The sequence below is a fragment of the Coenobita brevimanus genome, chromosome 54 (genome assembly GCF_032717465.1).
Source record: "Coenobita brevimanus isolate Jiangsu-jjx chromosome 54, ASM3271746v2, whole genome shotgun sequence".
Classification (NCBI taxonomy): Eukaryota; Metazoa; Arthropoda; class Malacostraca; order Decapoda; family Coenobitidae; genus Coenobita; species Coenobita brevimanus.
This window is the reverse complement of record NC_137007.1, coordinates 24,334,835-24,351,852: the sequence shown is the minus strand read 5'-3', so window position 1 is coordinate 24,351,852 and position 17,018 is coordinate 24,334,835.

The window sequence follows — 17,018 nt, the reverse complement described above, 5'->3', positions numbered from 1 at the left end:
ATGGAGCTTTGTGGTGCAGGGCAGGACATGGCAGTTTAAAAAGTATGGAGAAGCTAAGTGAGTCGGAATGTAAAAAGCGGTGGCAGTATGAAAAAGTGAAGAGTTCCTTTGAGAGAGAGAGAGAGAGAGAGAGAGAGAGAGAGAGAGAGAGAGAGAACACTGACAGAGAGAAGTGAGGGGACTGTGTGGAAGTGGCAGCGTGTAGTGAATTTGCACAGTGCGTGAGAGTTCCAGTTAGGCAAGTATGAGAGAGAGAGAGAGAGAGAGAGAGAGAGAGAGAGAGAGAGAGAGAGAGAGAGAGAGAGAGAGAATGAATGATGGCATAAATCTGACGAGAGTGAAGGAATTAGGTGTAGCCTAGTGGTCATGGTGCTAAGTTATTAATTCTGACATAGGAAGTTTGAATCTCATTGTATTAGCGGGAGATAATATTAGCATTCAGTTTATGATGATATTAGTTTCAAGACTCCTCCTTAAGCTCACCAACACACCATAACAATATCTTTTCTGTCGCTGGTATACCCTAGTGTGTGTGTGATCAGTGTAAGTGGTAGGCAAGCAGTACCCATTTAGTGCCATAAGATAATGTGAAGTAAATACATATGTGGGGTAACTAGGAAAATAAAGACTGCTGGAGCTATGGGAACGGTCTGGCTTGTTTATGTCGAAAATCTGACTCATAAAAAAGGTATGCTATGGATGAAGAAGAAAGGAGAATGAAGGAGTAAAATGATGAGACGAGGAGAATGAGGATGATTAAAGTGATGGACCGAAAAGGATGAGCGTGAAGGACAAGAATATGATGAAGCAGAGTGAGGACATGAGGAGGGTAAGTGTGATGGAGTGAAGATGATGGTAGTGATGGAGAGGCCTGGGGGAAAGACTGAGAGACACCGTCGATGAGAAGGCGGTAGGCAAACACAGCTGAGATGAGAGAGAGAGAGAGAGAGAGAGAGAGAGAGAGAGAGAGAGAGAGAGAGAGAGAGAGCGAGCGAGAGAGAGAGAGATGAAGTAATGAAGTGACGAGAAAAATAAACTTGAGATGAAGGAAAAGAGGATATAAGAGGAAGTTAAATTCTTTGCTTATTAATTTTGTCCATTTATCTATCATCCACTCCTTTATTGCCCCACCGGGAGTGTAGGGTAAATATAAACAATGTAAGTAAAAATGATAGACGAGGGATAAATCCAATAAGAAGGATGGAAATGGAAAGAAATATAGAAAAGGAAATGTGGAGGCAAACAGAAATAAAACGAAAGATAGGAAAGAGAAAGGCGGAGATGAGAGATGAAAGGGGATAAGAGAGGATGAGAGTTGGGGAAAACGGACGAAGAGGAGAGACGGAGGATAGGAAAGTTGGTAAAGAGAAGAGGGAAGGGGATTAAGAGGGGCTTGAAGCGGAGAGAGAGGGGATAAAGGGATGAAGGAAGACGAAATGGGGGAACTAGCGATAAAAAATCTTTATAACAACCTGAGAAATCATATAAACGGTTAAGATGAGTCAGAATTGGTGAAGAGAGTTTGTAAACTTTATCTTGCTTAATAACCACTGAATCTGTGAGTCGGATGAAATAGGGTTAAAATAACAATAATGGATGATAAATACGGTAAAACACAATTAAAGGCTCCTCCGGATGACGTCTTTCGTATTTTATGTTTGCTGCTTTTAGAAGAGTTTATTCAGTTTGGGATAAACTATTTAAATGGAGGAGTTACATTCAGTCATTATTAACCCCAGAAGTTCAAGAGGCTTTTGCTGATTAGAATAAAATCGTCTGGAAGTAACATGAATAAACGAAAAAAAAAATATTGAGTTCAGCATTCAAAATAAACATGAAAATGTAATTAAACATGGGGATTGTAGCGTTTTTGACACATTCACTACCATGCTGAATTTGATTTACTTTTCTTAAATAGGTACTGTGTGTTCATTATTTAGCCTGGCTGTTTTGGTCGTGAGCGTGTCTACATATTGAGGAAAATAAGAGTCGTATTCTGAGTGGGCTTGGAGATTTGGCAACCTCTCTCCGTTAGTAATTTATTCTGCAAGTTACGTCACAGTGAACGCTTGCTGTTATTGATTAGCACCGAGGACGTTAAAGTGATACAGATAAATTTTTTTTTTTTTTTATGCAAGGAAGAAGGAACCACATGCCAGGAGCCTGCAAATTCTTCCCTCCAAGAAAAAAAAAAACAAGATAACAGAGGACCAAATTCAATATTCATTCATTTCGAGATGCTTGGACACACTCTGTTTGAAAGACTGGAGATCATAAGCAGTAGGAAGTACAGACAGAGGGAGACAGTTCCAGGACTGGGAGTAACGTTAACTCTTGCATTAGAGAGCTGGATAGAAAAGGGTTGAGAGGTTGTTGCTAGATGGGTGCTACGTGCCCGCTGTAGTGGTAGAGGGATGCGAGGGGACAGTTCAGAGGAGCAAGGACCATTGAAGTAGCGATAGAAAAAAGATAAAGAAGCAACAGTGCGACGAAGAGACAGAGATTGAAGGGAGCCAGTAAGCGGAAGAGAGTTAATGAGACGAAAATCCTTTGACTCCATCCTGTTGAAAAGAGCTGTATGTGGGGAGCCTTCCCACATATGAGAGTTGTATCCTACACAGGGGCGAATACTGCCCGTGGATAAAGTCAGCATGTGTGCAAGGGTAAAGAAGGTACAGAGTCGGCTTAGCACATCTAACCTCTTGGAAGCAGATTTTACAAGAGGTAATATGTTCATTCCAAGATAAATCCCGAGAGAATGAAACCCCAAGTATGTTTAAAGATGATGCAGGATTGAGCTGGATTTTGTTAAAAACTGAAGGGTACTCCCGTGAAAGATTTTTCCGGGTTAATAGGTGTACGAACTGAGTTTTTGATGCATTAATTAAAACTAACAAGGCTATTTTTACCCCAGTCAGATATATATATATATATATATATATATATATATATATATATATATATATAGTGTGGAGCCTCTGTGATACAGTGGTAAACTGTGAGCTTTCGTACATGAAAGAACGAGGGTTCGCCCCCCGCCAGGGTAATAAACTTTAGGAACGTTCTTCCGGCCACGTACTGCTTTGGCGGACATAAGGGGTGCTGTGGTTGAACCTGTCGCAGATTATAAAGTATGCTTGCACCCAGTTGGCTTGCGTGGGCCGATTACACTTTGTTCACAGACTACACACACATCCAAAGCCACTCCAACACTACAATTACACTTACAAGCACTTCTCACCCTAAGTACAATCTCTACCAGACAGCCTAAGCCACATGGTAGACATACATTGGCTGTATCGTCCCCACTTCGGTCGGGACAGGCAGGTCCTGCAGTGGACACTCAAACGGATGATATATATATATATATATATATATATATATATATATATATATATATATATATATATATATATATATATATATATATATATATATATATATATATATATATATATATATATGTATATATATGTATATATATATATATATATATATATATATATATATATATATATATATATATATATATATATATATATATATATGTGTGTGTGTGTGTGTGTGTATTGTGTGTAGGTAAATACATTCATTCATATGCATGTGTTTATTGGTTATCTTTATTTTTTTGAAGCAACGTTGGGTCTGGTTAGTACTTGGATGGGTGACCGCCTGGGAACACCAGATGCTGTTGGCATAACTCCCTACGCCCCTCCCTGTAAAACAATTAACTCTAAGCCCTTGGCCACCCTGTTTGGGATACATGGCGTCTGGCAATGAATGAATGAATGAAAATGAACATTTTTGTCAAAGTTTACGTGTTTTTTTTCCTTTTTTTCCCCTAGTGTGCGTTGCCAGGGTTTGCGCTTCTATTTCCATTTTTCTTTTCTTTTTTGAAAGCTTTTTCCCTAGTATGCATTTATCAGCTCCTGGGTGTGGCTTTGGTGGGGCAGTATATATCGGGCTGTGATGACGCCGCCGCTTTTTCACGCCTCTCCATCACCCGCCTCGCACACCGGCTGACGCAGAGATATGCAGTTTTTTATTATTTATTTCATTTAATTTCTTTTTTTATTACTTTAGGGGGTAGGGGAGGGGTTCGGGGTGATGTGACTCGGTGCAGCAGTTTTTCTCTCTCTCTCTCTCTCTCTCACGAATTACTCAGGTAGGATGGTGAAGCAGTGGTGGGTGAGACAGTGGTGGATTAGGCAGTGGTGTATTAAGCAGTGGTGGGTGAGGCAGTGGTGGATTAGGCAGTGGTGGATTAGGCAGTGGTGGGTGAGGCAATGGTGGGTAAGGCAGTGGTGGATTAGGCTGCGGTGGGTGAGGCAGTGGTGGATTAGGCAGCGATGGATTAGGCAGCGGTGGTTTAGGCAGCGGTAGGTGAGGCAGTGGTGAGTGAGGCAGTGGTGGGTGAGGAGTGGTGGGAAAGGCGGTGGTGGGTGAGGAGCGGAAGGCAAGGGCAGCGCTGAGTGAGGCAGTAAAGAATGAGAAATTGGAGTTGTAGGCAAGAGTGCAGATGTTAGGCAGTAAAATGTGAGCCAAGGGAAAGCGATGCAGGAAAGTATGAATCAGATGAGTAAAAAAAATAAATAAATAAATAAAGCGCTGACGTGTAATATATATGAACCACCGAAATGTAAGCAAATGTGAGGCAAGAGAAATGGAGGGGAGGTGAGGACTTAAAGTATGACGGGTGATGAAGGAAGGATGATGAGAGAAAATACATAACAAAACACTGATACACACAGGCGAAGGTACAGGGTAAGGAAGATCAGGTCATGAATGAACTAAAAGAAATGAATTTTTGAACTATAGGGCTGCAAGGATGGTAAGAGAAAATATAAGGTACTGAAATGTATCGGACGAAGCAGAGAAATGTAGGTTAGGTGGCAGAGACGATGCACTGAATTAGCAGTATGTAATGTGAGAGGGTGAAGGGAGAAACAGGACAGTGTGAGGCAGAGGAAAGACAATAAATGATGATGAACTGAAGTATGGAGGGTAAGACAAAGAATGGGCTTCCGAAGTGTTGGAAAGGTGCAGCGTAGGAGCCTGTGAAGTGGGACTATAGCCTATTCGATCTAATCTGAGAAGGAAAGAGCCTTAACCTTTTGAAAGCTGACAGCTGATTGATTGACCGAGTGCACTGATTAGTAACGATGTATTTTAAATAATTTTTTATTATAAAGGTTGCAATAACTGTTTGACGGAGTGATTGCCCAAAAAATTTTTATACATAGTTATTGGCATAGATTTATTAAAAAACGGGGCTTTACACAGTTTATCAGATGGCCTAAATACGTGTAAAATTTTGAATTTCTCGAAAGAAATCAAAACACGCTCAGGTAAAGTTTTACGAGTGAACTAATTTTTCCTCCATGTCAGGCAAATTATGTAAATTATGTCATTACTGCGACATTTTGGAAAATTTAACTAGGTGGAACATCGGAATTCCAGTGAAATATGACTGGTAGACCCGGGTGAATAGCTATGCCTCCCGCCACTTTGAAATAACCCGCAGCCCATACTTTTTTTCACAGTTCTGTTGTAAGCTGTAATTAGATATTCGAAACTAAAGGGTTGGAAAACTTACTCATGATACGAAGGTACAAACCAAAATGTAAACTGATTCGAAAGTAGGAGGCATAATGTAAACTGGTGCGATAGTAGAAAACATAAGGCAAAGTTATGCGACAGCAAAACTCTCAGATAAATTAAAATATTATTCTGCTTAGTCAAGTGCGACACCCCACGTTGCTGCCTGCCCCCCCTCCCACCCCCGTCTACCATTAATTGAAATTCAGGTAATGTTATATTTCATTGGAATTCCGATGTTTTACCGGGTTAGATTCTACAAACTATCGCAGTAATGACACAATTTGCCTTAATTTCCTTGAACATGAGCAAAATATCAAGGGACTCGTAAAACTTTACCTGAACTTGTTTTGATTTGTCCCGAGAATTCAAAATTTCACACGTATCTACAGTGGGCCATCTGATAAACTATGCAAGGCTCAGTTTTCTTAATTATTGTACGCAAATAACAGTAAGTAGTTTTTTATTTGGGCATTCTTATCGTCAAACGGCTATTGTAGCCTTTATAATAAAAATATTTTAAAATGTGTCCTTACTAATGAATGCACTCGGACAACCAATCATATGCCAGCTTTCAAAACCTTAGGCTCTTTTCAGATGAGATCGAATAAGCTATAGGTAGGTTACCGACTCTCATGGTCTCGTCTTCTCTAGCACATACTTTCAGCTACCACCAGACGATTTTCTTCAGATGAAAATGAAGCTTAGGATTATTGTCACTGTGAACCCTTTCAAGGTCGGAAATACCCTGATATTGTATTTCAGGTAATGACAAACGATATTTAGTAGAGAGTGAGTCACATAGGATGGGAAGTGATAAAAAGATAACAATTAATAAGTTACTGAGGAGACAGAGAGAGAGAGAGAGAGAGAGAGAGAGAGAGAGAGAGAGAGAGAGAGAGGCTGATAAAATGAAAAAGTATGGCACTGAAATGCGAAGGAATGAGAGATGAAGATGAAAAGTTAACACTACTGTTATTAAAATGCTAAGGACTGAAGATTGAGGGAGTAAGGGACGAAGCAGGGAAGTGTGCAGTGAAAGAGTTGTTAAAAGTAAGGCTAAAAGTGGGTAATAAGAGTGATGTGCTGAAGTGTAGTTGATGGGGGTACGATGCTGGGAAGTGTAAGACTGGAGAGAGGCAATAAAAGATGAGGCGCTGAAGTGTAAGGCAGAGAGGTAGCGATGCAATATAAGAAAGTGAGAGGCAAATGAGAGGCAGTGAAAGGGATAGGTGAAGAATGGGGAATGATGTGCGTATGTGGGAGGGGGAAGGAAAGAAGTGGGAGAGGGAGAGGGAGTCTGAGGCGATGAAGGAATGTAAGGAGTGAAGGAGTATAGCGAAGAACGAGTGAGTGTGGAGAGAGGGGTTATGTCTGGGGTAGTGGATGAGGGAGTGTAGGAGAGAAGTAAAGGTGTGAGGGCATGAGAAAATTTGTGGTGAGGGTAAGGTGTATTTGGGTGAAGAATTGTGAGAAATTGAATGTGAAGGGTGTGCAAGGTGAGTGTGTGGTTGGGTGAGGGAGTGGGGTGATGATGGGGTGAGTGGGGGTGGGTTGGAGTGATGATGGGGTGGGTGGGGGTGGGGGTGATGGTTGCAGTGTCAGCAGTTATTCCGCACCCACAGATCTGGGTCGAGTCCAGCCGCCAATACCTCAACCACGGCCACTCTGGGGTTTTATTTACAGATTTTGATATATTTTTCGACCTTACATTTCTTTTATTGTTGGTGTATGTTTTTCACATGTCTTACGCTTTTAGTTGTTTTATTATATTTTAGTGATTTGAGATCTTTTAAAAAATAGTTTAGGGGTATTGATTTTCTTGTCTCGATCACTATTTTTTCCATATAGTTTTAAATTTTAGGTTTATTCATTGCATTGCTCATTGTACTGAGAACTTTTTTATGTTTATTTATTGAATTCATTGTATGTACTTCCTTAATAGGCTTTATCCAGTTTTTACTACTCCTGCATTATCATAACGCATTTCGTGTCATAAATATGATTTTTACTTATATGTAACTAATACTCTTCCTTTGATATTTTCGAAGTGTTGCATTATTTCATCACCAGAGTCTCAGTGCTACTTGACATTTCTTTTGTTATCTGTACCGTTTATCTGTTTGCTCGTCTCATATTTCTGTTTTTACGTCGTACTTAATTTTTTTTTATTTACATACCTCATACAGTATGTGTCTTAATGTTTTTGACATATCTGTTGCTTCTGTGTGTGTGTGATTTTTATGAGTTCAATTCTGCTTTGTTCCTTAATATTTGGTACTCTTCATCATGTTTAATTCTATTTTTAGTTATTATTGACATACTCGTATTTTCATTTTGTTTTCCTTTCTTGATTTTTAACTAATATTTCACTGCATTTCATCCATGTCCAAGCAACATATGTAGTTTCCTATTCACTGTATCTCCTTTCTGTTCATTGCTTCTCTTTGTTTCTTTTAATTCCGCTCACTTATTATCTGCAGATTCATTTCCCAGCTTTATACATATATCTGAAGTATATATCTTGACGAGGTTGCACCGTATTTCATTGCAGTTCTGTGTTTTTTACTACCATGTAATTACTCCATTTTGTCTGATTTTACTTCATTCACCTTTATATATATTAAGGCATTAAAGCACATAATTATTCATTACTTTCTTATTACAATCTTATTAACCATACACTATTATTCTATTATTATATCCGCGCGGACGATAGGTCGGAGAGTGTAATGTTTAATCGGCAGGTGTGTGTGTGTGTGTGTGTGTGTGTGAACAAAATCACTCAAATAGTGAACATATTTTAATAAACCTTGGTGGAAGTGTTAAAGGCCATCTAAGAGACTGACCTGCAGTATCGTTTTCAGAACACATGTCAAATGTCAAGGTCATATAGCAAGGTCAACTTAAAATATTATTATATGATTTTCACTAAACCTGAAGGAATGGTTGAGAGAAAGGCAAGAATGAAGGGAATCAATTTTTGAAACAACCAGCCAAAGATCATGGTTACAGGTCAAGGGAAAAGGTCAGAGTGCTTGTATTGTGAGCAGTATAACTAAAACAGTTCTGATCGTATGTCAGCCAAGCTTGGTGGAAGTGTAGAGGGTCAACCAAAAGGATGACGTAATATTTTGAGAAAAATAGGTCAAAGGTGAAGGTCTAGTGGCAAGGTCAACTTAAAACAGTTTATTGCCCGATTTAAATCAAACTTTGTGGAAGGGTTCTGAATATGGGACGGATGGAGGAATTCGATTTTTAGAAGTCAGTCATAATACAAGGTCACAGGGAAAGGTCATAGTTCACGGTCACGTAGCAAAGTCAACTTAACGTTTTGATCAGAATCGCACCAAGCTTGAAAGAAGGACTGTGGGTACAGCAGGGATGAAGGGGTTTATTTTAAAGAATAGTCCTTCATAGGTCGCAAATTAAAGTCAAATATTTTACAGTATAACTCAGATTTGTCTCGATTCAGACCTTACTTCGTGACGGTCAGCCGAGGATAATGAGATCTGATTTTGAATAATATACCAGGGGTCAAGGTCACAGGGCAAGGTCACATTTGGAGGATGTGTTGAGGGTCAGGGAAGAATGAAATAGTACAATTTTGATAACCAATGGTCGAAGGTCAAGCACACAGACAATGTTATTTATGAGGTCCTTAGATCTTTTGTAGGGCCCGGGTTTTACACATCATGGTTACTTTTTGGTACCGGAATGCATTAAATTATTACGGTAAAGTTCACAGAAAGGAGATAACTGAATAACTGGTAATTATTTAGAAAGTTCTGTAGGCAGGGACATAGGTAGGTGGAGAGAGAGAGAGAGAGAGAGAGAGAGAGAGAGAGAGACAGAGAGAGGGGGGAGGAGGATGAAGGGATTCGGGGGAAGGGGAGGCTAAGCTAAATTACTCTAAATACCAGTGAAATATTAGTCATGCCCTATAGGTCATTTTTGATGGAAATTTATTTGCTTTAAAGATGAGTTACAGGCAGAATTGTGTGTGTGTGTGTGTGTGTGTGTGTGTGTGTGTGTGTGTGTGTGTGTGTGTGTGTGTGTGTGTGTGTGTGTGTGTGTGTGCTCAGAGTTATGAATGTTTGCCCAGTCATCGTATGAGGTTTTATTTTTTATTTTGCTTTTGTTTTTAATGGAACATGGATAGGTTTTGTGGTAACTTGCTAATTCATCATTCACTTCCTCCCATCTCTCTCTCTCTCTCTCCTTCGATTCTTCTTGTTCTATCTTCCCCTTCCCATGTTGTGTTCTTTGTCTATCCTCTTCCCCTTCTTTTACCAATAATTCCCCTTTGGTGGACGCTTGGTGGTAGGGGTGGCAGACTTTATATCTTCGCATGGCTTTGAATTTCCTACATTTGACTTGAGGATTTTCACTCACGTATTGCTGTCAAGAGCGTAGGTTGGTCTCCCGCACTTAACTGATCTGTACTACACATACAGATTGGGTAATGTGGGTCTGGGTATTATTTTGCACATTATTTATTTATTTATTTATCCATTTTTTATTTATTATCCCCTCCCTCATGCATTCGGCTTCTTTATATCTCAGGTTATTAAATCAGTTATTTATTCCTTCATTCATTCCCTTCCATCTCTTCCATGATAACTTTTTTTTTATGCTGTTATTTGTTCATTCACTCATTATCTTCTTTCCCTACTCTCTGTTAACTTTCCCTTTTATCTTGCATACTATTCAATCCTTCATTCACTTATATATCATGTACACACCTCTCTCATTCGTTGTTTCATTCAGTCATACGTTTACACAATCGTATTTTCTGCCATTCATTTTTATTCTTTTTATTTACAAGCTTCCTTCCTTCATTCATTCATTCACTCCCATATTTGTTCGTTCAGTCATTCACTTTTTAGAGTTCGTTTTCCCGCCATTCGTTCACTCATTTATTTATTCATTCATTCGTTCATTCTCTCATTTACTCGGACTACACACTTCATTCATTCATTCATTCGTTCGTTCTGTCGTTTGTTAATTCATTTAGGTTGCAAACGTCTATCATTAATTAATTCATTCCTTAATTTATCCATTCATTTAGGTTGCACATTTCTTGACTTCATTCATCCATTCATTTAGGTTGCGTATTTCTTACATTCATTCATTAAGGCTGCACACTTCTGGCATTCATTCATTAAGGCTGCGCACTTCTGACATTCATTCATTCATTCATTAGGTTGCACACTTCTCGCATTCATTCATTCATTAAAGCTGCACACTTCTCGCATTCATTCATTTAGGCTGCACACTTCTTGCATTCACTCATTCATTCATTCATTTAAGTTGCACACTTCTTGCATTCATTCATTCATTCATTTAAGCTGCACACTTCTCGCATTCATTCATTCATTCATTCATTCATTTAGGCTGCACACTTCTCGCATTCACTCATTCATTCATTTAGGCTGCACACTTCTCGCATTCATTCATTCATTCATTAAAGTTGCACACTTCTCGCATTCATTCATTCATTCATATAGGCTGCACATTTCTTGCATTCATTCATTCTTTCATTCATTCATTTAGGCTGCACACTTCTTGTATTCATTCATTCATTCATTTAAGCTGCACACTTCTCGCATTCATTCATTCATTCATTAGGCTGCACACTTCTCGCATTCATTCATTCATTCATTTAGGTTGCACACTTCTCGCATTCATTCATTCATTTATTTAGGCAGCACACTTCTCGCATTTATTCATTCATTCATTCATTTAGGTTGCACACTTCGTGCATTCATTCATTCATTTAGGTTGCACACTTCTCGCATTCATTCATTCATTCATTCATTAAAGCTGCACACTTCTCGCATTCATTCATTCATTCATTCATTCCTTTAGGTTGCACACTTCTTACATTCATTCATTCATTCATTTAGGCTGCACACTTCTTGCATTCATTCATTTAGGCTGCACACTTCTTGCATTGATTCATTGCTTCATTCATTTAGGCTGCACACTTCTTGCATTCGTTCATTCATTCATTTAGACTGACACTTCTTGCATTCATTCATTCATTTAGGCTGACACTTCTTGCATTCATTCATTCATTTAGGCTGAAACTTCTTGAATTCATTCATTTAGGTTGCACACTTCTCGCATTCATTCATTCATTCATTTTAGGCTGTACACTTCTTGTTTCATTCATTTAGGCCGTACACTTCTTGATTCATTCATTTAGGTTGCACACTTCTTGCATTCATTCATTCATTCATTCATTCATTTAGGCTGTACACTTCTTGATTCATTCATTTAGGCTGTACACTTCTTGATTCATTCATTTAGGCTGTACACTTTTTGATTCATTCATTTAGGTTGCACACTTCACGCATTCATTCATTAATTTATTTAGGTTGCACACTTCTCGCATTCATTCATTTATTCATTTAGGCTGCACGCTTCTTCCATTCATTCATGTGGATTACATACATCTTGCATTCATTCATTCATTCATTCTTGTGCACCGTGCATTCATTTTTTGGTCACACACTATTCCCTCATTGTTTCATTTATTCATTCATTCATCCATGCATTCCGTACGTTCATTTGTTTTGGTCACCCGCTTTTCCCACTTTATCATATTCGCTCATAAATATGTACACTATCACCAAAAAGTTTACGAAGCCTGTAAGAACTATGGATTCTGAGAAGTAGGAACGAGGAATTGAGAAACAGCTGTCAGTGTGTAGCTGGTGGTAGCCCTGATTAAGTATTCTCTAGGTGAATGGAAGTGATGCCAGTGGTTCATATCCCATGCTTGTTGTGTAATCATAACTGTTTCGTCTTTGTCACTCGATAGTCATAATTTATAGCAATTATTATGAAGTGAAGAAGTGTGACGGTAATAAAAACTCAGATATTCCACCACAGCATAGCAAGTTAGTTGTATTTGACGGGAATATAATGCCTCAGGCCGATCTTTCCCATCAGATGGATAAAATAGTCCGGCGTTAGCCTAAGTGATGCTACTTATGTATCGCAATGATTAAATTATATTAGGACGTTGGCTTATGGGAATGGTTAAAGATATAGGTGTGGAGCGTGGTCCCTTTATGCAGCTCATCTATTGTGATGCAACCCTTAGCACTGTCTACAAACATGTATTATATCCGGCGGTTGCCTGATATCCACATGTGTCACCTCACCTTCTGGTTGCTCATTCATTTCTAACACCCTTCATTTTCATAGATTACTACTCATACCAAGAATGTCAGTAGTACACTGTGCCACAGAAATACATCTGTCGGTTTTAGTAGTGTTTCGCGACACTATTTACATCATGAGACGTGACTAATACATTGCTATGCACCAGACATCACTGTAATGGCTTGGAGATGCGTCAACAGAATCAGCCATACCAGCCATTCCGGGATGACTAGCTACGTTCCGCTCATTTTGACACTCATCCTGGCCCGAGCTTTGACAACTTTTTGGCGAGAGTGTACATTCATTCATTAGTCATTTGCTCGTATAAATTGCCCTGATTCATGTATTCAATCATTGACTGTACTTTTAATTTTCCCTCATTCATTCATTCATTCATTTATTCATTCAATTTTTTTTTCGCATCCCTCAAATATCTCTCCAATTCCCTTTTGCATCTTTTCCATATATCTATATCGGTATCTTTTTTCCCCTCCCCTCCATTCCCTCCACCTTCCTTTTTTTCATTTATTCTGCCCTTTCCATCACTGCTTTTTCGCTGTCCACCTCTCCTTCTCCTCTTCCCTCCCCTCCCCTCCCGTCCCTCCCTTCTTTCATTTATTATCCCTCCCCCATCCGTTTTTTATCTTTATTCTCATCTTTTTCCTCTCCCTCTAGTCTGTCTTTCTTTCCTTTCCTTCCCTCATTTCCCTTCAGTTATCCATATCTCTTTCCCTCCTTTTTCCTTCACTCATTTCCCTCATTTATTCTTTCCACTCCCTTCATTTCCTTCAGTTTGCACCTCTCTTCCCCCTTTCCGTTTTCTCTTCTTTTCCTCACTGGTTCTTCCTTTTTGCCTCTGTTTCCCTTTTAGTTTCCTGTTTGTCCTCCTTTCCCTCAGTTATTCTCCCCTAACTCCACTTCTATTAGTTATTATCTCCTTTTCACTCTACTTCCTTCGGTTATTCTTTCTTTTTCCTCCACTTCCCTCACATGTTTTCTCCTTTTCCCTCCACCTCTCTTAGTTATTCTCCTTTTTCCCTCCTCTTCCTTTAGTTATGCTCTCTCCACCCTTACTTATCCTTTTCCTCTCCATCCCTTCCTTCTTCTCCTCTTTCCTCTATTCTTCCCTCCTCTTCCCTTTACTTCCCCGATTTGTTCTCTCGTTTCACCCATTTCCCTATTTCATCTGCCTTTCCCCTCCCTTCCCATCTATTTGCCTATTCACCCTTAATCCTGTGTGATATCCTCCCCTCTCTAACACCTAACCCAGTCCCATAATCCTCTCTCTCTCTCTCTCTCTCTCTCTCTCTCTTTCTCTCATTTAATCTTCTTCCTCTTCTTTGTCAGTTCCTTCCTTGTTTTCTCCTTCTTTTCATTCCCATCCTTCGTCTCATCATCATCTCAGTTGCCATCTCCCGTTTCACCCCTACTTCCTCCTCTTTTTCTTCTTCCGTCTCCTCCCGTCTTCCTCCACTCGCCTCTTTCCAAATTTCCTTTCCATTTCCTTTACTATCTTTTGTTATGTTCAGACTTTCATTCTTTCCATTTTCGTTTTTCTCGCATTCATTTTAGTCTGAATTCTTACTTATTGTTTCCCCCCCCCCACCTCTCTCTCTCTCTCTCTCTCTCTCTCTCTCTCTCTCTCTCTCTCTCTCTCTCTCTCTCTCTCTCTTCACTTTCCACTTACCTCCCTTCCCTCCTCCCTCCCTCCCTTCATCGGAATTTGTGTTGTTTACAAAGGCTGGAGGCTTGATGTACTTACAGCACGTGTGATCCTTCTCTGTCAATACTGGGGATGGGGGGAGGGGAGGGGGGATAGGAAGGGGGAGAATGGGAGGGAGGGAGACTGGGGAGGGGATGGAAGGAGAGAGAATAGGAAGGGGGAGGAAGGGAGAGTAGTCAGGGGGGTGAGGCAGGGAGGGACACTAGAGAGGGGATGGATGGAGGGAGGGAGGGAGATTAGGAAGTAGGAGGGAGGGAGGGAGGAATCTAATGAGAGAAGGTAGGGAGCGTAGGGAGGATGTGGGAGGGAAGGATCCTGGGGAGAGGAAGGGAAGCAAGAGAGGAGGCAGTGTAGGGGGGCGGAAGAAGTAGGGAGAGAAAAAGGCGAGAAGGGAGAGGGGAGGATGCATGATGAGGGAGTAGGTAATGGGAGTGAGGTATGGGGAGAGAGAGAGTACTGGGAGAGAGGAGAGGGAATGGGAAGCTGAGAGAAAGAGAGTACATGTTAGTTTATAGGAAATACAGTTAACAGGGAGGACCGTTGCCCCATGACGAGGTTGCTTGTTGGAAAAATAAACTAATTCTACTGGGGTCTAACCGGTATGTAAAAGAATAGGATGGAAAAGAGAAGGGCTTTCACCCATCCACTACTACATCCTGCAAAAAGAAAGCCCCATGCCTGTTAGAAAGAGCAGTCATGGAAAGTATCATAGGAAAGGCAGAAGAGGAATAAAAATGCACAATGTAATCTCTCATCTACAGATCTGTAAACGAAAGAGCCCATACAATCGCTGAATGTTCTCGTAAACAAGCAAACTGTCTCACTGTCTTCACTTACTTTCAAGCTGGAAATACACAGCGCGAAGTCTTATCCTATAGGCTCAAACGATTTATCTTGCCAAATTTTAAACGTATCAATAGTTTTTGCTCTCATTACTGTTGCTGGTATTCTATTCCATTGTTCCACTACGCGAATATTGTAGTATTTTTTCCCCAGATATTGTTGCATCTCCTGTTTTTGAGTTTCATTCCATTATTTCAAGTTACAGTATCATTCTGTATTTCGAACAAACCATTATATCTGAAGTCGTCGAATTTGTTTTGAACTTTAAATACTTGTACTTTATCTTCTCTAAGTCGTCGCCTTTTAGAAAAAACATATTTCGTTGTTGTAGTTGCACATCGTAGGGTGAATTTTGCAGCGATGGGATCATGTGTATGGCCCTGCGTTGTACTTTTTCAAGTTAGTCTTAGTTTTTAATAAGGTGTGGGGACTATTGCTGCACACAGTATTTTAGATGTGGTCTGGCTAATGACATATACAACTTGAAGATAACATCGGGCCTTTTATTATCAAAGTTCATTGCGATGAAGCCGAACATTTTGTTTGCTTTGTAACTGACTGCTATTCTCTGTTTTGAGCTTTTGCGATCGTTACTCATAATACGAAGTAACTCCTAAATCCTTCTCTTGTTATTATATGACATTCATATTTATTTTATTATATGTCATTCACATTTATTTTATTTGTTCCCGAAGTGCATTACCATACTTTTATCAACATTGAATTTCATCTGCTGTTTTCATTCCAGTGTATTACCTTATCCGGGAGGTTTTGTATAGATTCACAATCTTCCTGCGTAGTTACTCCTACTCTAATCTTCGTGTCACCTGCAAAACTCGTTGCCTTAGAAAAAAGTTTATTTTCTACATCATTGATGTAAACAGTGGAAAAAATAAAAACTTCTGTAGTTCAAGAACTGGTCCTGAAGGAACTCCAGTTGTTACTTGTAGCCAGTCTGATGATTCTGATGATTCGCCATTTATCTGTACACGTTAATTGCGATTCGTTAACCAATCACTAATCTATGAACATGATTTTTTAGAGAGGCCGTGGACATTTACTTTTTCTTGTGGTCTTAGATGGTGGACCTTATAAAACGCTTACTGGAAATGTAGGTAAATGACATTCGACGGCATTTTTGCGTCTCGGTTATTGTATTTTTTTAAGCACATTTGTGAGGCATGATCTATTATTACGAAACCCTTGCTGATTATGTTATAAGGTTATGCTTCTGTGACAAGGTAATTTTATCTCTAACGATTCTATCCACAAATTTCCTTAGTACAAACGTAACACTAATTCGGTGGTAATTTTTGGCACGTTTTTTATCTTTATTTTTAAAGACAGGCGTTATATCAGCAAGCTTAAGTGATGATGTACTGGATATTTTAGTAACACGAAAGGCAGACTGTTTATAGCATTCATGAAGTACACGAGGAGATATCTGGTCCGGTCCAGATGATTGGTTTGGGTTGAGTTTCTGAAGAAATTTTAACACTTCATGTCTTGTCACTTCGTTGAATTTATTGTCATCTGGTCCTGAGAAAACTAGTTGTGGGATGGAAATGTCTACGCTGTTCCCTTTGGTGAAGGCACTGTGAAAGGAGTCACGTAGTACTGATGCTGTTGTTTGGTTTTATGAACTAGATTACTTTCCGAATTTCTTAGAGGGCCTTTG